Here is a 22319-nt window from a genome sequence, read left to right on the forward strand (position 1 = left end):
AAGTTCCGGGTACCAAGCTCTTCTTGGCCAATCCGGAACAATGAGTATAGTTCTTACTCCTCTTCTCCTTATTATTCTCAGTACCTTGGGTATGAGAGGAAGAGGAGGGAACACATAAACCGACCGGTACACCCACGGTGTCACTAGAGCGTCCACAGCTATCGCCTGAGGGTCTCTTGACCTGGCGCAATATCTTTCTAGCTTTTTGTTTAGGCGGGACGCCATCATGTCCACCTGTGGCCTTTCCCAACGGTTTACAATCAGTTGGAAGACTTCTGGATGAAGTCCCCACTCTCCCGGGTGGAGGTCGTGCCTGCTGAGGAAGTCTGCTTCCCAGTTGTCCACTCCCGGAATGAACACTGCTGACAGTGCTAACACGTGATTTTCCGCCCATCGGAGAATCCTTGTGGCTTCTGCCATCGCCGTCCTGCTTCTTGTGCCGCCCTGTTGGTTTACATGGGCGACTGCCGTGATGTTGTCTGACTTGATCAGTACCGGCTGGTTGGGCTTTGCCTGACTTAGGGCATTGTAAATGGCCCTCAGTTCCAGAATATTTATGTGTAGGGAAGTCTCCTGACTTGACCATTGTCCTTGGAAGTTTCTTCCCTGTGTGACTGCTCCCCAGCCTCGAAGGCTGGCATCCGTGGTCACCAGGACCCAGTCCTGTATGCCGAATCTGCGGCCCTCTTGAAGATGAGCACTTTGCAGCCACCACAGCAGAGACACCCTGGTCCTTGGAGACAGGGTTATCAGCCGATGCATCTGAAGATGCGAATTAGACCACTTGTCCAACAGGTCCCACTGAAAAGTTCTCGCATGGAACCTGCCGAATGGAATTGCTTCGTAGGAAGCTACCATTTTTCCCAGGACTCGCGTGCAGTGATGCACCGACACCTGTTTTGGTTTTAGGAGGCCTCTGACTAGAGATGACAGCTCCTTGGCCTTCTCCTCCGGGAGAAACACTTTTTTCTGTTCTGTGTCCAGAACCATCCCCAGGAACAGTAGACGTGTCGTAGGGACCAGCTGTGACTTTGGAATATTTAGAATCCAACCGTGCTGTTGTAGCACCTCCCGAGATAGTGCTACCCCGACCAACAACTGCTCCCTGGACCTCGCCTTTATCAGGAGATCGTCCAAGTACGGGATAATTAAAACTCCCTTTTTTCGAAGGAGTATCATCATTTCGGCCATTACCTTGGTAAATACCCTCGGTGCCGTGGACAGACCAAACGGCAACGTCTGGAATTGGTAATGACAATCCTGTACCACAAATCTGAGGTACTCCTGGTGAGGATGGTAAATGGGGACAAGCATCCTTGATGTCCAGTGATACCATGTAATCCCCCTCGTCCGGGCTTGCAATAACCGCCCTGAGCGATTCCATCTTGAACTTGAATTTTTTTATATATGTGTTCAAGGATTTCAAATTTAAAATGGGCCTCACCGAACCGTCCGGTTTCGGTACCACAAACATTGTGGAATAGTAACCCCGTCCTTGTTGAAGGAGGGGCACCTTGACTATCACCTGCTGGGAATACATCTTGTGTATTGCCTCTAACACTGCCTCCCTGCCTGAGGGAGTTGTAGGCAAGGCAGATTTGAGGAAACGGCGGGGGGGAGACGTCTCGAATTCCAGCTTGTACCCCTGAGATACTACTTGAAGGATCCAGGGATCCACCCGTGAGCGAGCCCACTGATTGCTGAAGTTTTTGAGACGGGCCCCCACCGTACCTGGCTCCGCCTGTGGAGCCCCAGCGTCATGCGGCGAACTTGGAGGAAGCGGGGGAGGACTTTTGCTCCTGGGAACTGGCTGTATGCTGCAGCTTTTTCCCTCTACCTCTGCCTCTGGGCAGAAAGGACGCGCCTTTAACCCGCTTGCCCTTATGGGGCCGAAAGGACTGTACCTGATAATACGGTGCTTTCTTTGGCTGTGAGGGAACATGGGGTAAAAATGCTGACTTCCCAGCTGTTGCTGTGGAAACGAGGTCCGAGAGACCATCCCCGAACAACTCCTCACCCTTATAAGGCAAAACTTCCATGTGCCTTTTAGAATCTGCATCACCTGTCCACTGCCGAGTCCATAACCCTCTCCTGGCAGAAATGGACATTGCACTTATTTTAGATGCCAGCCAGCAAATATCCCTCTGTGCATCTCTCATGTATAAGACTGCGTCTTTAATATGCTCTACGGTTAGCAATATAGTGTCCCTGTCTAGGGTATCAATATTTTCCGACAGGGAATCTGACCACGCAGCTGCAGCACTGCACATCCATGCTGAAGCAATAGCTGGTCTCAGTATAATACCTGTGTGTGTATATACAGACTTCAGGATAGCCTCCTGCTTCCTATCAGCAGGCTCCTTTAGGGCGGCCGTGTCCGGAGACGGTAGTGCCACCTTCTTTGACAAGCGTGTGAGCGCTTTATCCACTCTAGGGGATGTTTCCCAACGTGACCTATCCTCTGGCGGGAAAGGGTACGTCATTAGTAACCTTTTAGAAATTACCAGTTTCTTATCGGGGGAAGCCCACGCTTCTTCACACACTTCATTTAATTCCTCAGATGGGGGAAAAACTACTGGTAGTTTTTTCTCTCCAAACATAATACCCTTTTTTGTGGTTCCTGGGGTAACATCAGAAATGTGCAACACATTTTTCATTGCCTCAATCATGTAACGTGTGGCCCTATTGGAAGTTACATTAGTCTTATCGTCGTCGACACTGGAGTCAGTATCCGTGTCGACATCTGTGTCTGCCATCTGAGGTAGCGGGCGTTTTAGAGCCCCTGATGGCTTTTGAGACGCCTGGGCAGGCACAGGCTGAGAAGCCGGCTGTCCCATATTTGGTATGTCGTCAAACCTTTAATGTAAGGAGTTGACACTTTCACATAATTCCTTCCACAAGTCCATCCACTCAGGTGTCGGCCCCGCAGGGGGTGACATCACATTTATCGGCATCTGCTCCGCCTCCACATAAGCCTCCTCATCAAACATGTCGACACAGCCGTACCGACACCGCACACACACAGGGAATGCTCTGACAGAGGACAGGACCCCACAAAGACCTTTGGGGAGACAGAGAGAGAGTATGCCAGCAGACACCAGAGCGCTATATAACACAGGGATGAACACTATAACTGAGTGATTTTCCCTTATAGCTGCTTATATATATACTGCTGCGCCTAAATGTAGTGCCCCCCCTCTCTTTTTTACCCTTTGTAGTCTTGAAACTGCAGGGGAGAGCCTGGGAGCGATCCTTCCAGCGGAGCTGTGAGGGAAAAATGGCGCCAGTGTGCTGAGGGAGATTGCCCCGCCCCTTTTTCGGCTGACTTCTCCCGCTTTTTTATGGATCTCTGACAGGGGTATTTTTCACATATATAGCCTATAGGACTATATATTGTGATTTTTTTTGCCAGCCAAGGTGTTAATATTGCTGCTCAGGGCGCCCCCCCCCCCCCCCCCCCAGCGCCCTGCACCCATCAGTGACCGGAGTGTGAGGTGTGCATGAGGAGCAATGGCGCACAGCTGCAGTGCTGTGCGCTACCTTGTTGAAGACCGAAGTCTTCTGCCGCCGATTTTCAGGACCATCTTCTTGCTTCTGGCTCTGTAAGGAGGACGGCGGCACGGCTCCGGGACCGGACGATCGAGGTCGGGCCCTGTGTTCGATCCCTCTGGAGCTAATGGTGTCCAGTAGCCTAAGAAGCCCAAGCTAGCTGCAAGCAGGTAGGTTCGCTTCTTCTCCCCTTAGTCCCTCGTAGCAGTGAGTCTGTTGCCAGCAGATCTCACTGAAAATAAAAAAACCTAAAATATACTTTCTTTTCTAGGAGCTCAGGAGAGCCCCTAGTGTGCATCCAGCTCAGCCAGGCACAAGATTCTAACTGAGGTCTGGAGGAGGGTCATAGAGGGAGGAGCCAGTGCACACCAGGTAGACCTAAAGCTTTCTTTTAGTTGTGCCCAGTCTCCTCCCATGGTCCTTACGGAGTCCCAGCATCCACTTAGGACGTCAGAGAAATGAGAATATCGTGCAAAAGTTCATTTATTTCAGTAATTCAACTTAAAAGGTGAAACTAATACATTTTATAGACTCATTACATGCACAATGAGATATTTCAAGCCTTTCCTTTATTTGTTATAATTTTGATGATTGTGGTTTACAGCTTAAGAAAACCCCAAATCCAAAATCTCAGAAAATTAGAATATTGTGAAAAGGTTCAATATTGTAGGCTCAAAGGGTCACACCCTAATAAGCTAATTAATCCAAACCACCTACAAAGGGTTCATGGGCCTTTAAATGGTCTCTCAGTCTGGTTCAGTACAATTCACAATCATGGGAAAGACTGCTGACCTGACAGTTGTGCAGAAAACCATCATTGACACCCTCCACAAGGAGGGAAAGCCTCAAAAGGAAATTGCAAAAGAAGTTGTATGTTCTCAAAGTGCTGTATCAAAGCACATTAATAGAAAGTTAAGTGGAAGGGAAAAGTGTGGAAGAAAAAGGTGCACAAGCAGCAGGGATGACCGCAGCCTGGAGAGGATTGTCAGGAAAAGGCCATTGAAAAGTATGGGAGAGCTTCACAAGGAGTGGACTGAGGCTGGAGTTAGTGCATCAAGAGCCACCACACACAGATGGATCCTGGACATGGGCTTCGATAGTCGTATTCCTCTTGTCAAGCCGCTCCTGAACAAAAACAATGTCAAATGCGTCTTACCTGTGCTAAAGAAAAAAAGAACTGGTCTGTTGCTCAGTGGTCCAAAGTCCTCTTTTCTGATAAGAGCAAATTTGCATCTCATTTGGAAAGCAAGGTCCCTGAGTATAGAGATAGAATGGAGAGGCACACAATCCAAGATGCTTGAAGTCCAGTGTGAAGTTTCCACAGTCTGTGTTGATTTGGGGAGCCATGTCATCTGCTAGTGTTGGTTCACTGTGCTTTATTAAGTCCAGAGTCGGCGCAGCAGTCTACCAGGACATTTTAGAGCACTTCATGCTTCCTTCAGCAGACAAGCTTTATGGAGATGCTGACTTCATTTTCCAGCACGACTTGGCACCTGCCCACACTGCCAAAAATACCAAAACCTGGTTCAATGACCGTGTGATTACTGTGCTGGATTGGCCAGCAAACTCGCCTGACCTTGACATTGCCAAGAGACAGATGAGAGACATGAGACCGAACAATGCAGAAGAGCTGAAGGCCGCTATTGAAGCATCCTGGTCTACCATAACACCTCAGCAGTGCCACAGGCTGACAGAATCCATGCCATGCCGCATTGAGGAAGTAATTCATGCAAAAGGGCCCAAACCAAGTACTGAGTACATATGCATGATTATACTTTTCAGAGGGCCGACATTTCTGTATTTAAAATCCTTTGTTTATTGATTTTATGTAACATTCTAATTTTCTGAGATTTTGGTTTTGGGGTTTTCTTAAGCTGTAAACCACAATCATCAAAATTATAACAAATAAAGGCTTGAAATATCTCACTTTGCATATAAGGAGTCTATATAATATACTGTATTAGTTTCACCTTTTAAGTTACATTACTGAAATAAATGAACTTTTGCACGATATTCTAATTTTCTGAGTTTCACACACACACACACACACACACACACACACACACACACACACACACACACACACACATATTCATATACAGGGGCGGTTTAAGAGAGGAGTGGACCCACGTGCAGCGGGGAGCATTGCGGGCACCCTTCTCTCCGGCAGCTGGTAGACACTGGTATAAAGCCAGAGTCTACTGTCCATGCACAGGTCTCCGGGAACATGGCACCTGCGCCTTGACCAAGGGACGTGTCAGTTCAGAAACGTTGGTACTTTGTGTTTGTAATATACCACTTATTTAAAAGTCTTTGAGTTCCGCTGTATGTTTTCTGCTTTATGTGACTATTATGATCCAAAGGGCACTGGAGCGGATGGTTTGGGATTATATATATATATATGAGTGTGTATATATATATATATATATATATATATATATGCACAAACATATATACATGGTTGAGTCACATTATTATGACCACCAGAGTAACCACAGTGTGCAGCACAGACAGCAGATAGATCAGCTAAATTGTCATTTTAGACACATGTCTGGTAGCCCCCAGGTTAATTTTGACTGTGAGCTACTTCACTGTAGCGTGTTGGTTGGCCCTCAGACACCATTGTAGGCCCTCACGCACCATCGTAGCCAACGTTCACCTCTCACATCAGTGGCAGGTAGTGCTCCATAGTTCCCACGTTGGTTATTCGCAATGGTGCCATTTGTTCAGTCACGATACACCTCCACCACAGCAGAACGCCAACAGTTCACAAACTGCGCTGTTTCATAAATACTGCCACCCTTGGCCCGAAAGACGATATTTATCCCTTTCTGCAACTAGGATAAATCACCCCTTTTACCCACGACAGCAACAAGTGATATGTGTTCAGACGGACTGTCACACAACTTATATACCCACCAGGCCAGCTCACGACACATGATGAACTTTATGGGCCAAGCGCTGCCAACATAAAACTGTAGGAGGTGGTCATAATATGGTCACTCAACCGTGTGTGTGTGTGTGTGTGTGTGTGTGTGTGTGTGTGTATATATATATATATATATATAATGAAATGTAATGCTATATACATCATCCTATTTAAGTTTAATCTCTTGCAGATAACTGAAAGCCCGCTGACAAGTTCTATCAGCCCTTATTGTTCTGAATGCCATACTGTAAGTATCTGACAACTAAACAGTTCACACAATATGAGCATTCATCACGATTTAATGTTCTTGAATTTGAAATACGATATTGTGGTTCATGTTATGCTATTAATTGCAAACAGACAAGAGAAGGAGAATTTCTAAAGCTGATTTCCTGGACCTGGGGATGCTAGTGGCAAAAGCAGATTAAAAGGACAACTGGAACAGAACTAGAATAGAGATTTGTCTTAAACAGTAGAACAATAAGCAGGAGATGAGGGCAATCAAGCGTACAAAAATCTGTATAGAGATCAAAGAGTCCATGCAGGAATATTGACCTTGGGACTTATTCAGCAGGAGGTAAGCAGGCATCTTGTATAAGGCCACGTTGCTAGAGCAGCAGTCCACAAATGACAACTGATCGACTGGAAAATCTGATGTTCCTTCCTACATATCTAACGGGTCTTTGGTATTAGGGTCATTTTGCCATTAATTTGAGGCTAAAAAGCATTACGTTTTCTAAAGTAGGATGAATGCAACCAAGTATGGCATGTGTTTTTCTGATTGTACGTTGTAAAAGACGGGAAATTTACAGTCATCAAGTTTTTCTATATTTTTTGTCCTTTTATCACATCGTTTTCAACATAAGCATCATCATAAATGCATTGTCTAAGACTGCATATTAGAGGTTTCAGAATATTATTATTAGCCTTTATTTATACAGTTTTGACATGTTATGCAGTGCTGTACATTGAGTTCATGACATAGGGGGAGATGTATCAAGTCTTGAGAGTTAAAGTGGTGTAGTTTCCCATAGCAACCTTCCAAATTCTAATCTGTTATTTTAAAGGGATCCAGTCAGGATCCTGGCGTTCGGGATCCCAGCAGTTGAAATACTGACGCCAAAATCCCGACACTGTTGCGGAATGCAGACGCCGGGATCCCAACATTGATCCCAATACTGGCACTGGGAACCCCAACGCCAGGATCCCGAAAGTAAGTATGCCGAGACTGCTGAGAGGTAAGCTTTGGAGGGGGGAAGGTTAGTTTAGGCTGCAGGGGAGAGTTAGTGTTAGGCTGTGGGGGTGGAAGGGTAAGAAATAGGCTGCAGGGAGGGAGGGTTAGGCACCACCGGGGAGGGTTAGGCTGCTGGGGAGGCAGGGTTAGGTTTGGACTGCAGGGAGGGGGGGCTTAGGATTAGGCACCACAGGGGGTGGGGGGGTTACAGTTAAGATGCGGGGGGGGGAGTAGGTGTTAGGGACTGGTTGTGGGTAAGGAGGGTTAGGTGGGTTATAGTTTAGGGGTAACATTCTTACTTAGGTGTCAGTATCCTGAGTGTCGGTATGCCGCTGTCGGTATTCTGACTGCTGACAACCTAAGCGTCAGGTTCCCGATACATCCAATTTGAAAGACCGTGGGGTCTATGAACTCAACCTTCAAGAGCGATAAAGTGAAGAGAGTTAAAGTATCAGCCAATCAGCTGCTAACTGCCATGTTACAGGCTGTGTCTGAGAAATAGGACAGGTAGCAGCTGGTTGGCTGGTACTTTTATCTCTGTCCACTTTATCTATCTCCACGGCTTAGTACATAGACCCCTATGCTAGATAAATAACAATTATAAGCTAATTGATTGCTTTGGGCAGCTTCTCCACTTTATCTCTCTCTAAGGTTTGCTAATTCTCCACAGTGCCAAACTATATTGAAGAATCCGAATCACTCAGAACACGGGGATCCGAGTACCCCCAAGGTGTGGCTCGAGTGTTCCCGCCAAGCTCGGATCTCACATTGAGGCCGAACGTCTTCTTCTTGGCATCGGATTCTTGCAGGACTTGGATTCCATATAAGGTGTCGCGGCCAAGAATCTGCGCCATTTCACTCAAAGCACACTGCGGTTTGCTGCACTATACTCTGCTGTTTGGGCTGTGCTGTGTCCAGAGACTCCAGACTTCACTAAGTGGTTGTGCAGTATAGTGACAGTGTATATAGGGGCATGCTGTACGTTGCACTGTACCCTGCTGTTTGGGCTGTGCTGTGTCCAGAGACTCCAGACTTCACTAAGTGGCTGTGCAGTATAGTGACAGTGTATATAGGGCATGCTGTACGCTGCGCTATACTCTGCTGTTTGGGCTGTGCTGTGTCCAGACTTCACTAAGTGGCTGACTGTGCCTTATAGTGACAGTGTATATAGGGCATGCTGTACACTGCGCTATACTCTGCTGTTTGGGCTGTGCTGTGTCCAGAGACTCCAGACTTCACTAAGTGGCTGTGCAGTATAGTGACAGTGTATATAGGGCATGCTGTATGCTGCGCTATACTCTGCTGTTTGGGCTGTGCTGTGTCCAGGCTTCACTAAATGGCTGTGCAGTATAGTGACAGTGTATATAGGGCATGATCTACGATGCACTATATTCTGCTGTTTGGGCTGTGCTGTGTCCAGACTTTACTAAGTGGCTGTGCAGTATAGTGACAGTGTATTTAGGGGCATGTTGTACGCTGCGCTATACCCTGCTGTTTGGGCTGTGCTGTGTCCAGACTTTACTAAGTGGCTGCGCAGTACAGTGACAGTGTATGTAGGAGCATGTTGTACGCTGCGCTATACCCTGCTGTTTGGGCTGTGCTGTGTCCAGACTTTACTAAGTGGCTGTGCAGTACAGTGACAGTGTATTTAGGGGCATGTTGTACGCTGCGCTATACCCTGCTGTTTGGGCTGTGCTGTGTCCAGACTTTACTAAGTGGCTGTGCAGTATAGTGACAGTGTATTTAGGGGCATGTTGTACGCTGCGCTATATCCTGCTGTTTGGGCTGTGCTGTGTCCAGACTTTACTAAGTGGCTGTGCAGTATAGTGACAGTGTATTTAGGGGCATGTTGTACGCTGCGCTATACCATGCTGTTTGGGCTGTGCTGTGTCCAGACTTTACTAAGTGGCTGTGCAGTACAGTGACAGTGTATATGCACTATACTTTGCTGTTTTGGCTGTGTTGTGTCCAGACTTCACTAAGTGGCTGAGCAGTATAGTGACAATGTATATAGGGCACGCTGCAAAAAATTAGTGTAGTATTAATAGAAAAAAAATATTCAGAGTGTTAAAAAGTACTAAATTAGATGTACTGTAATAGTATGCCACCCCAGGGCAACCCAGTGCAGGCCCCCTGGGATGGGGGGGCTGGGTTGCCCTGGGGTGGCACACTTACATCTAATTTAGCAATTTTTTTTTCTATTAATTCTACACTTACTGTATTATTTTATTTTTTAACACTTTTTACTTGTATAACACTTTTTTATACATAGCTTTTTGCTTCCTTATTAACACTCACTCACACCTTAGTTTTTCACTTGTGTTCTGCCCTGGGACGACTGTCTCTCGCCGTCTTGTTGGGGTCCCGCGCCCCAGAAACAAAGTTATTGTTAGGGACCCACCAGTGATGAGGTCACCTAGGCGCTGGTTGGTGGGCTATTATTTTTTGGACAAAAAGTATACCAAGAACCTCATGGAGTATGCACCAGCACTATACTTTCTTTCTTTCTTTGTGGAACTACAAGTCCCAGCATGGTAGCACCTCCTGCTATATATATGTAACTAGGGTGTGCAGTTCAAGATCTCCTTCCCCCATGTAGTAACATCTTGTCCGCCAAAGTGGGGCAGTGTAAACTCCCCTGTCACTGAGCCCGCACCGCCAGTGTCATACATAGGGCAGAAGCGGTATCAGTGCACATAGTGTGCGCTGATACCACTTCTCCCCCATAACGAAGGATATTAACCCACATGTTCAATAACCTGGCTCAGACCCGGAATTTAGGTCTGAAAGGGGTATTATTCTGTGACAGTATTCAGGCCTACCAACGACAGCGCAACATACACTGAACACTAAACTATTATTGCCAACAATGACAGCTCCAGATGTGGGGCTACATTGCAGTCCAAAATTCAAATAGGGGAGTCACACCAACTGCCACTCCAAACACTGCCAGACATCGCCTTCTGGGACTCACTGGCAGTTGGTGTGCCTCCCCTATATGAATTTTGCCCCACCTTGCCACCAATATTCTATCCAGTTATCTACTGATTAATGCGTCTAAGACAGTCCTCTGTATAACAAGGGCTTATTTTTAAGCAAATAAACAAATATATTTTGATTGAATCATTGCATCCATCTCAATGTCCTCACTGCACCTAGTATATTGTGTCTTTGTCAATTTTCATTGTACATGCTCCCTGTGTCTTTACTACCTATGAGTTACACTGCTCAGCCATTCATATGTATTGTATACTATTTTTGAAGCACATTTTACCTTCTCTGTGTAGCTACACCAAATGTCATATGTTTACCATATTCTTTCCTGGAATTTGCTAGAGAAGGTGGGGCATTTTGCTAGGCATGCCGGCCTGGAGGCATCTGGCATTTGGGGGCAGCTGAGGATAGGTAGTTAAAAAAAAAAAAAAAATCCTATTAAAGTTGTTATAGGGCCATATTCAGTGATGTACACTAAGCCAATGGGTTGCATACATCTCTGATGTTCTCAGATCTGCACTAATGTAGGACCTGTACTGTACATGTGCAGATCTGTCTGTGACGATGGTTGCAGTGCCCCCTAAGCTGCAGCCATTTGAGATGGGAATGGGATGGGCACGGCCAGCATTTCAGAAAACGGGGGAGTGATGGGTGCGTGCCAAGGCCAATAGCTGTGTCCTTGGGGGTTACTCAGAGGACCGATGTTCACGCAGATAATACGTCTTTGAATACGGCAGCAGATCACAGAAGCCGACAGGAGGTGTCTAGTTACACAAGATGTTTCCTGCGGTATTACCATATATTAGCTAGAGATGAGCGCCTGAAATTTTTCGGGTTTTGTGTTTTGGTTTTGGGTTCGGTTCCGCGGCCGTGTTTTGGGTTCGAACGCGTTTTGGCAAAACCTCACCGAATTTTTTTTGTCGGATTCGGGTGTGTTTTGGATTCGGGTGTTTTTTTCAAAAAACACTAAAAAACAGCTTAAATCATAGAATTTGGGGGTCATTTTGATCCCAAAGTATTATTAACCTCAAAAACCATAATTTACACTCATTTTCAGTCTATTCTGAATACCTCACACCTCACAATATTATTTTTAGTCCTAAAATTTGCACCGAGGTCGCTGTGTGAGTAAGATAAGCGACCCTAGTGGCCGACACAAACACCGGGCCCATCTAGGAGTGGCACTGCAGTGTCACGCAGGATGTCCCTTCCAAAAAACCCTCCCCAAACAGCACATGACGCAAAGAAAAAAAGAGGCGCAATGAGGTAGCTGTGTGAGTAAGATAAGCGACCCTAGTGGCCGACACAAACACCGGGCCCATTTAGGAGTGGCACTGCAGTGTCACGCAGGATGTCCCTTCCAAAAAACCCTCCCCAAACAGCACATGACGCAAAGAAAAAAAGAGGCGCAATGAGGTAGCTGACTGTGTGAGTAAGATAAGCGACCCTAGTGGCCGACACAAACACCGGGCCCATTTAGGAGTGGCACTGCAGTGTCACGCAGGATGTCCCTTCCAAAAAACCCTCCCCAAACAGCACATGACGCAAAGAAAAAAAGAGGCGCAATGAGGTAGCTGACTGTGTGAGTAAGATTAGCGACCCTAGTGGCCGACACAAACACCGGGCCCATCTAGGAGTGGCACTGCAGTGTCACGCAGGATGTCCCTTCCAAAAAACCCTCCCCAATCAGCACATGATGCAAAGAAAAAGAAAAGAAAAAAGAGGTGCAAGATGGAATTGTCCTTGGGCCCTCCCACCCACCCTTATGTTGTATAAACAAAACAGGACATGCACACTTTAACCAACCCATCATTTCAGTGACAGGGTCTGCCACACGACTGTGACTGATATGACGGGTTGGTTTGGACCCCCCCCAAAAAAGAAGCAATTAATCTCTCCTTGCACAAACTGGCTCTACAGAGGCAAGATGTCCACCTCATCTTCACCCTCCGATATATCACCGTGTACATCCCCCTCCTCACAGATTATCAATTCGTCCCCACTGGAATCCACCATCTCAGCTCCCTGTGTACTTTGTGGAGGCAATTGCTGCTGGTCAATGTCTCCGCGGAGGAATTGATTATAATTCATTTTAATGAACATCATCTTCTCCACATTTTCTGGATGTAACCTCGTACGCCGATTGCTGACAAGGTGAGCGGCGGCACTAAACACTCTTTCGGAGTACACACTTGTGGGAGGGCAACTTAGGTAGAATAAAGCCAGTTTGTGCAAGGGCCTCCAAATTGCCTCTTTTTCCTGCCAGTATAAGTACGGACTGTGTGACGTGCCTACTTGGATGCGGTCACTCATATAATCCTCCACCATTCTATCAATGTTGAGAGAATCATATGCAGTGACAGTAGACGACATGTCCGTAATCGTTGTCAGGTCCTTCAGTCCGGACCAGATGTCAGCATCAGCAGTCGCTCCAGACTGCCCTGCATCACCGCCAGCGGGTGGGCTCGGAATTCTGAGCCTTTTCCTCGCACCCCCAGTTGCGGGAGAATGTGAAGGAGGAGATGTTGACAGGTCGCGTTCCGCTTGACTTGACAATTTTGTCACCAGCAGGTCTTTGCACCCCAGCAGACTTGTGTCTGCCGGAAAGAGAGATCCAAGGTAGGCTTTAAATCTAGGATCGAGCACGGTGGCCAAAATGTAGTGCTCTGATTTCAACAGATTGACCACCCGTGAATCCTTGTTAAGCGAATTAAGGGCTGCATCCACAAGTCCCACATGCCTAGCGGAATCGCTCCCTTTTAGCTCCTTCTTCAATGCCTCCAGCTTCTTCTGCAAAAGCCTGATGAGGGGAATGACCTGACTCAGGCTGGCAGTGTCTGAACTGACTTCACGTGTGGCAAGTTCAAAGGGCATCAGAACCTTGCACAACGTTGAAATCATTCTCCACTGCACTTGAGACAGGTGCATTCCACCTCCTATATCGTGCTCAGTTGTATAGGCTTGAATGGCCTTTTGCTGCTCCTCCAACCTCTGAAGCATATAGAGGGTTGAATTCCACCTCGTTACCACTTCTTGCTTCAGATGATGGCAGGGCAGGTTCAGTAGTTTTTGGTGGTGCTCCAGTCTTCTGTACGTGGTGCCTGTACGCCGAAAGTGTCCCGCAATTTTTCTGGCCACCGACAGCATCTCTTGCACGCCCCTGTCGTTTTTAAAAAAATTCTGCACCACCAAATTCAAGGTATGTGCAAAACATGGGACGTGCTGGAATTTGCCCATATTTAATGCACACACAATATTGCTGGCGTTGTCCGATGCCACAAATCCACAGGAGAGTCCAATTGGGGTAAGCCATTCCGCGATGATCTTCCTCAGTTGCCGTAAGAGGTTTTCAGCTGTGTGCGTATTCTGGAAAGCGGTGATACAAAGCGTAGCCTGCCTAGGAAAGAGTTGGCGTTTGCGAGATGCTGCTACTGGTGCCGCCGCTGCTGTTCTTGCGGCGGGAGTCCATACATCTACCCAGTGGGCTGTCACAGTCATATAGTCCTGACCCTGCCCTGCTCCACTTGTCCACATGTCCGTGGTTAAGTGGACATTGGGTACAACTGCATTTTTTAGGACACTGGTGAGTCTTTTTCTGACGTCCGTGTACATTCTCGGTATCGCCTGCCTAGAGAAGTGGAACCTAGATGGTATTTGGTAACGGGGGCACACTGCCTCAATAAATTGTCTAGTTCCCTGTGAACTAACGGCGGATACCGGACGCACGTCTAACACCAACATAGTTGTCAAGGCCTCAGTTATCCGCTTTGCAGTAGGATGACTGCTGTGATATTTCATCTTCCTCGCAAAGGACTGTTGAACAGTCAATTGCTTACTGGAAGTAGTACAAGTGGGCTTACGACTTCCCCTCTGGGATGACCATCGACTCCCAGCGGCAACAACAGCAGCGCCAGCAGCAGTAGGCGTTACACGCAAGGATGCATCGGAGGAATCCCAGGCAGGAGAGGACTCGTCAGAATTGCCAGTGACATGGCCTGCAGGACTATTGGCATTCCTGGGGAAGGAGGAAATTGACACTGAGGGAGTTGGTGGGGTGGTTTGCGTGAGCTTGGTTACAAGAGGAAGGGATTTACTGGTCAGTGGACTGCTTCCGCTGTCACCCAAAGTTTTTGAACTTGTCACTGACTTATTATGAATGCGCTGCAGGTGACGTATAAGGGAGGATGTTCCGAGGTGGTTAACGTCCTTACCCCTACTTATTACAGCTTGACAAAGGGAACACACGGCTTGACACCTGTTGTCCGCATTTCTGGTGAAATACCTCCACACCGAAGAGCTGATTTTTTTGGTATTTTCACCTGGCATGTCAACGGCCATATTCCTCCCACGGACAACAGGTGTCTCCCCGGGTGCCTGACTTAAACAAACCACCTCACCATCAGAATCCTCCTGGTCAATTTCCTCCCCAGCGCCAGCAACACCCATATCCTCCTCATCCTGGTGTACTTCAACACTGACATCTTCAATCTGACTATCAGGAACTGGACTGCGGGTGCTCCTTCCAGCACTTGCAGGGGGCGTGCAAATGGTGGAAGGCGCATGCTCTTCACGTCCAGTGTTGGGAAGGTCAGGCATCGCAACCGACACAATTGGACTCTCCTTGTGGATTTGGGATTTCGAAGAATGCACAGTTCTTTGCTGTGCTGCTTTTGCCAGCTTGAGTCTTTTCATTTTTCTAGCGAGAGGCTGAGTGCTTCCATCCTCATGTGAAGCTGAACCACTAGCCATGAACATAGGCCAGGGCCTCAGCCGTTCCTTGCCACTCCGTGTGGTAAATGGCATATTGGCAAGTTTACGCTTCTCCTCCGACAATTTTATTTTAGGTTTTGGAGTCCTTTTTTTTCTGATATTTGGTGTTTTGGATTTGACATGCTCTGTACTATGACATTGGGCATCGGCCTTGGCAGACGACGTTGCTGGCATTTCATCGTCTCGGCCATGACTAGTGGCAGCAGCTTCAGCACGAGGTGGAAGTGGATCTTGATCTTTCCCTAATTTTGGAACCTCAACATTTTTGTTCTCCATATTTTAATAGGCACAACTAAAAGGCACCTCAGGTAAACAATGGAGATGGATACTAGTATACAATTATGGACTGCCTGCCGACTGCAGACACAGAGGTAGCCACAGCCGTGAACTACCGTACTGTACTGTGTCTGCAGCTAATATAGACTGGTTGATAAAGAGAAGATGTCTATGTAATTATGTATGTATAAAGAAGAATGAAAAAAAACCACGGTTAGGTGGTATACAATTATGGACGGACTGCCTGCCGAGTGCAGACACAGAGGTAGCCACAGCCGTGAACTACCGTACTGTACTGTGTCTGCAGCTAATATAGACTGGTTGATAAAGAGAAGATGTCTATGTAACTATGTATGTATAAAGAAGAATGAAAAAAATCCACGGTTAGGTGGTATTACAATTATGGACAGACTGCCTGCCGAGTGCAGAGACACAGAGGTAGCCACAGCCGTGAACTACCGTACTGTGTCTGCTGCGACTGGATGATAAATGATATAAAAAAAATATATATATCACTACTGCAGCCGGACAGGTATATATTATATATTATATAATGACAGACCTGCTGGACACTGTCTGTCAGCAGAATGAGTTTTATTTTTATTGAATAAAAAAAAAAACAACACACAAGTGAAGTCACACGACGAGTGTTTAACTTTTTCAGGCAATCACAATATAAGTATACTACTAACTATACTGGTGGTCAGTGTGGTCAGGTCACTGGTCAGTCACACTGGCAGTGGCACTCCTGCAGCAAAAGTGTGCACTGTTTAATTTTAATATAATATGTACTCCTGGCTCCTGCTATAACCTATAACTGGCACTGCAGTAGTGCTCCCCAGTCTCCCCCACAATTATAAGCTGTGTGAGCTGAGCAGTCAGACAGATATATATAATATTATATATAGATAATAGATGATGCAGCACACTGGCCTGAGCCTGAGCAGTGCACACAGATATGGTATGTGACTGACTGAGTCACTGTGTGTATCGCTTTTTTCAGGCAGAGAACGGATATATTAAATAAACTGCACTGTGTGTCTGGTGGTCACTCACTATATAATATATTATGTACTCCTGGCTCCTGCTATAACCTATAACTGGCACTGCAGTAGTGCTCCCCAGTCTCCCCCACAATTATAAGCTGTGTGAGCTGAGCAGTCAGACAGATATATATAATATTATATATAGATAATAGATGATGCAGCACACTGGCCTGAGCCTGAGCAGTGCACACAGATATGGTATGTGACTGACTGAGTCACTGTGTGTATCGCTTTTTTCAGGCAGAGAACGGATATATTAAATAAACTGCACTGTGTGTCTGGTGGTCACTCACTAAATAATATATTATGTACTCCTGGCTCCTGCTATAACCTATAACTGGCACTGCAGTAGTGCTCCCCAGTCTCCCCCACAATTATAAGCTGTGTGAGCTGAGCAGTCAGACAGATATATATAATATTATATATAGATAATAGATGATGCAGCACACTGGCCTGAGCCTGAGCAGTGCACACAGATATGGTATGTGACTGACTGAGTCACTGTGTGTATCGCTTTTTTCAGGCAGAGAACGGATATATTAAATAAACTGCACTGTGTGTCTGGTGGTCACTCACTATATAATATATTATGTACTCCTGGCTCCTGCTATAACCTATAACTGGCACTGCAGTAGTGCTCCCCAGTCTCCCCCACAATTATAAGCTGTGTGAGCTGAGCAGTCAGACAGATATATATAATATTATATATAGATAATAGAGATGAGCGGGTTCGGTTTCTCTGAATCCGAACCCGCCAGAACTTCATGTTTTTTTTCACGGGTCCGAGCGACTCGGATCTTCCCGCCTTTCTCGGTTAACCCGAGCGCGCCCCGAACGTCATCATGACGCTGTCGGATTCTCGCGAGGCTCGGATTCTATCGCGAGACTCGGATTCTATATAAGGAGCCGCGCGTCGCCGCCATTTTCACACGTGCATTGAGATTGATAGGGAGAGGACGTGGCTGGCGTCCTCTCCGTTTAGAATAGATTAGAGAGACACTTGATTTACTAATTTTGGGGAGCATTAGGAGTACTCAGTACAGTGCAGAGTTTTGCTGATAGTGACCACCAGTTTTATTTATAATCCGTTCTCTGCCTGAAAAAAGCGATACACAGCACACAGTGACTCAGTCACATACCATATCTGTGTGCACTGCTCAGGCTCAGGCCAGTGTGCTGCATCATCTATTATCTATATATAATATTATATATATCTGTCTGACTGCTCAGCTCACACAGCTTATAATTGTGGGGGAGACTGGGGAGCACTACTGCAGTGCCAGTTATAGGTTATAGCAGGAGCCAGGAGTACATAATATATTATATAGTGAGTGACCACCAGACACACAGTGCAGTTTATTTAATATATCCGTTCTCTGCCTGAAAAAAGCGATACACACAGTGACTCAGTCAGTCACATACCATATCTGTGTGCACTGCTCAGGCTCAGGCCAGTGTGCTGCATCATCTATATATATTATATATCTGTCTGACTGCTCAGCTCACACAGCTTATAATTGTGGGGGAGACTGGGGAGCACTACTGCAGTGCCAGTTATAGGTTATAGCAGGAGCCAGGAGTACATAATATTATATTAAAATTAAACAGTGCACACTTTTGCTGCAGGAGTGCCACTGCCAGTGTGACTAGTGACCAGTGACCTGACCAACAGTATATATAATATTAGTAGTATACTATCTCTTTATCAACCAGTCTATATTAGCAGCAGACACAGTACAGTGCGGTAGTTCACGGCTTTGGCTACCTCTGTGTCGGCACTCGGCAGCCCGTCCATAATTGTATATACCACCTAACCGTGGTTTTTTTTTCTTTCTTTATACATACATACTAGTTACGAGTATACTATCTCTTTATCAACCAGTCTATATTAGCAGCAGACACAGTACAGTGCGGTAGTTCACGGCTGTGGCTACCTCTGTGTCGGCACTCGGCAGCCCGTCCATAATTGTATATACCACCTAACCGTGGTTTTTTTTTCTTTCTTTATACATACATACTAGTTACGAGTATACTATCTCTTTATCAACCAGTCTATATATTAGCAGCAGACACAGTACAGTGCGGTAGTTCACGGCTGTGGCTACCTCTGTGTCGGCACTCGGCAGCCCGTCCATAATTGTATATACCACCTAACCGTGGTTTTTTTTTCTTTCTTTATACATACATACTAGTTACGAGTATACTATCTCTTTATCAACCAGTCTATATATTAGCAGCAGACACAGTACAGTGCGGTAGTTCACGGCTGTGGCTACCTCTGTGTCGGCACTCGGCAGCCCGTCCATAATTGTATATACCACCTAACCGTGTTTTTTTTTTCTTTCTTTATACATACATACTAGTTACGAGTATACTATCTCTTTATCAACCAGTCTATATATTAGCAGCAGACACAGTACAGTGCGGTAGTTCACGGCTGTGGCTACCTCTGTGTCGGCACTCGGCAGCCCGTCCATAATTGTATATACCACCTAACCGTGGTTTTTTTTTCTTTCTTTATACATACATACTAGTTACGAGTATACTATCTCTTTATCAACCAGTCTATATTAGCAGCAGACACAGTACAGTGCGGTAGTTCACGGCTGTGGCTACCTCTGTGTCGGCACTCGGCAGCCCGTCCATAATTGTATATACCACCTAACCGTGGTTTTTTTTTTTTTCTTTCTTTATACATACATACTAGTTACGAGTATACTATCTCTTTATCAACCAGTCTATATATTAGCAGCAGACACAGTACAGTGCGGTAGTTCACGGCTGTGGCTACCTCTGTGTCGGCACTCGGCAGCCCGTCCATAATTGTATATACCACCTAACCGTGTTTTTTTTTTCTTTCTTTATACATACATACTAGTTACGAGTATACTATCTCTTTATCAACCAGTCTATATTAGCAGCAGACACAGTACAGTGCGGTAGTTCACGGCTGTGGCTACCTCTGTGTCGGCACTCGGCAGCCCGTCCATAATTGTATATACCACCTAACCGTGGTTTTTTTTTCTTTCTTTATACATACATACTAGTTACGAGTATACTATCTCTTTATCAACCAGTCTATATATTAGCAGCAGACACAGTACAGTGCGGTAGTTCACGGCTGTGGCTACCTCTGTGTCGGCACTCGGCAGCCCGTCCATAATTGTATATACCACCTAACCGTGGTTTTTTTTTCTTTCTTTATACATACATACTAGTTACGAGTATACTATCTCTTTATCAACCAGTCTATATATTAGCAGCAGACACAGTACAGTGCGGTAGTTCACGGCTGTGGCTACCTCTGTGTCGGCACTCGGCAGCCCGTCCATAATTGTATACTAGTATCCAATCCATCCATCTCCATTGTTTACCTGAGGTGCCTTTTAGTTGTGCCTATTAAAATATGGAGAACAAAAATGTTGAGGTTCCAAAATTAGGGAAAGATCAAGATCCACTTCCACCTCGTGCTGAAGCTGCTGCCACTAGTCATGGCCGAGACGATGAAATGCCAGCAACGTCGTCTGCCAAGGCCGATGCCCAATGTCATAGTACAGAGCATGTCAAATCCAAAACACCAAATATCAGTAAAAAAAGGACTCCAAAACCTAAAATAAAATTGTCGGAGGAGAAGCGTAAACTTGCCAATATGCCATTTACCACACGGAGTGGCAAGGAACGGCTGAGGCCCTGGCCTATGTTCATGGCTAGTGGTTCAGCTTCACATGAGGATGGAAGCACTCAGCCTCTCGCTAGAAAAATGAAAAGACTCAAGCTGGCAAAAGCAGCACAGCAAAGAACTGTGCATTCTTCGAAATCCCAAATCCACAAGGAGAGTCCAATTGTGTCGGTTGCGATGCCTGACCTTCCCAACACTGGACGTGAAGAGCATGCGCCTTCCACCATTTGCACGCCCCCTGCAAGTGCTGGAAGGAGCACCCGCAGTCCAGTTCCTGATAGTCAGATTGAAGATGTCAGTGTTGAAGTACACCAGGATGAGGAGGATATGGGTGTTGCTGGCGCTGGGGAGGAAATTGACCAGGAGGATTCTGATGGTGAGGTGGTTTGTTTAAGTCAGGCACCCGGGGAGACACCTGTTGTCCGTGGGAGGAATATGGCCGTTGACATGCCAGGTGAAAATACCAAAAAAATCAGCTCTTCGGTGTGGAGGTATTTCACCAGAAATGCGGACAACAGGTGTCAAGCCGTGTGTTCCCTTTGTCAAGCTGTAATAAGTAGGGGTAAGGACGTTAACCACCTCGGAACATCCTCCCTTATACGTCACCTGCAGCGCATTCATAATAAGTCAGTGACAAGTTCAAAAACTTTGGGTGACAGCGGAAGCAGTCCACTGACCAGTAAATCCCTTCCTCTTGTAACCAAGCTCACGCAAACCACCCCACCAACTCCCTCAGTGTCAATTTCCTCCTTCCCCAGGAATGCCAATAGTCCTGCAGGCCATGTCACTGGCAATTCTGACGAGTCCTCTCCTGCCTGGGATTCCTCCGATGCATCCTTGCGTGTAACGCCTACTGCTGCTGGCGCTGCTGTTGTTGCCGCTGGGAGTCGATGGTCATCCCAGAGGGGAAGTCGTAAGCCCACTTGTACTACTTCCAGTAAGCAATTGACTGTTCAACAGTCCTTTGCGAGGAAGATGAAATATCACAGCAGTCATCCTACTGCAAAGCGGATAACTGAGGCCTTGGCATCCTGGGTGGTGAGAAACGTGGTTCCGGTATCCATCATTACTGCAGAGCCAACTAGAGACTTGTTGGAGGTACTGTGTCCCCGGTACCAAATACCATCTAGGTTCCATTTCTCTAGGCAGGCGATACCGAAAATGTACACAGACCTCAGAAAAAGAGTCACCAGTGTCCTAAAAAATGCAGCTGTACCCAATGTCCACTTAACCACGGACATGTGGACAAGTGGAGCAGGGCAGGGTCAGGACTATATGACTGTGACAGCCCACTGGGTAGATGTATGGACTCCCGCCGCAAGAACAGCAGCGGCGGCACCAGTAGCAGCATCTCGCAAACGCCAACTCTTTCCTAGGCAGGCTACACTTTGTATCACCGCTTTCCAGAATACGCACACAGCTGAAAACCTCTTACGGCAACTGAGGAAGATCATCGCGGAATGGCTTACCCCAATTGGACTCTCCTGTGGATTTGTGGCATCGGACAACGCCAGCAATATTGTGTGTGCATTAAATATGGGCAAATTCCAGCACGTCCCATGTTTTGCACATACCTTGAATTTGGTGGTGCAGAATTTTTTAAAAAACGACAGGGGCGTGCAAGAGATGCTGTCGGTGGCCAGAAAAATTGCGGGACACTTTCGGCGTACAGGCACCACGTACAGAAGACTGGAGCACCACCAAAAACTACTGAACCTGCCCTGCCATCATCGGAAGCAAGAAGTGGTAACGAGGTGGAATTCAACCCTCTATATGCTTCAGAGGTTGGAGGAGCAGCAAAAGGCCATTCAAGCCTATACAATTGAGCACGATATAGTAGGT

General features: G+C 46.5%; 1 long non-coding RNA gene across 2 annotated transcripts in view; it reads left to right on the forward strand.

Annotated features, from left to right (window-relative positions):
- LOC134911773 (uncharacterized) overlaps positions 1-22319 on the forward strand; it is a 119318-nt gene that overhangs the window by 31980 nt on the left and 65019 nt on the right. Inside the window, exon 2 of one of the 2 annotated variants that reach the window (XR_010176832.1) lies at positions 6669-6725. The exons of the other annotated variant lie outside the window; for it this stretch is intronic. This is a non-coding gene — a long non-coding RNA (uncharacterized LOC134911773). The remainder of the gene's footprint in view (positions 1-6668; positions 6726-22319) is intronic. 2 annotated transcript variants of the gene reach the window in all.

Source organism: Pseudophryne corroboree, chromosome 4 (genome assembly GCF_028390025.1).
Source record: "Pseudophryne corroboree isolate aPseCor3 chromosome 4, aPseCor3.hap2, whole genome shotgun sequence".
NCBI lineage: Eukaryota > Metazoa > Chordata > Amphibia > Anura > Myobatrachidae > Pseudophryne > Pseudophryne corroboree.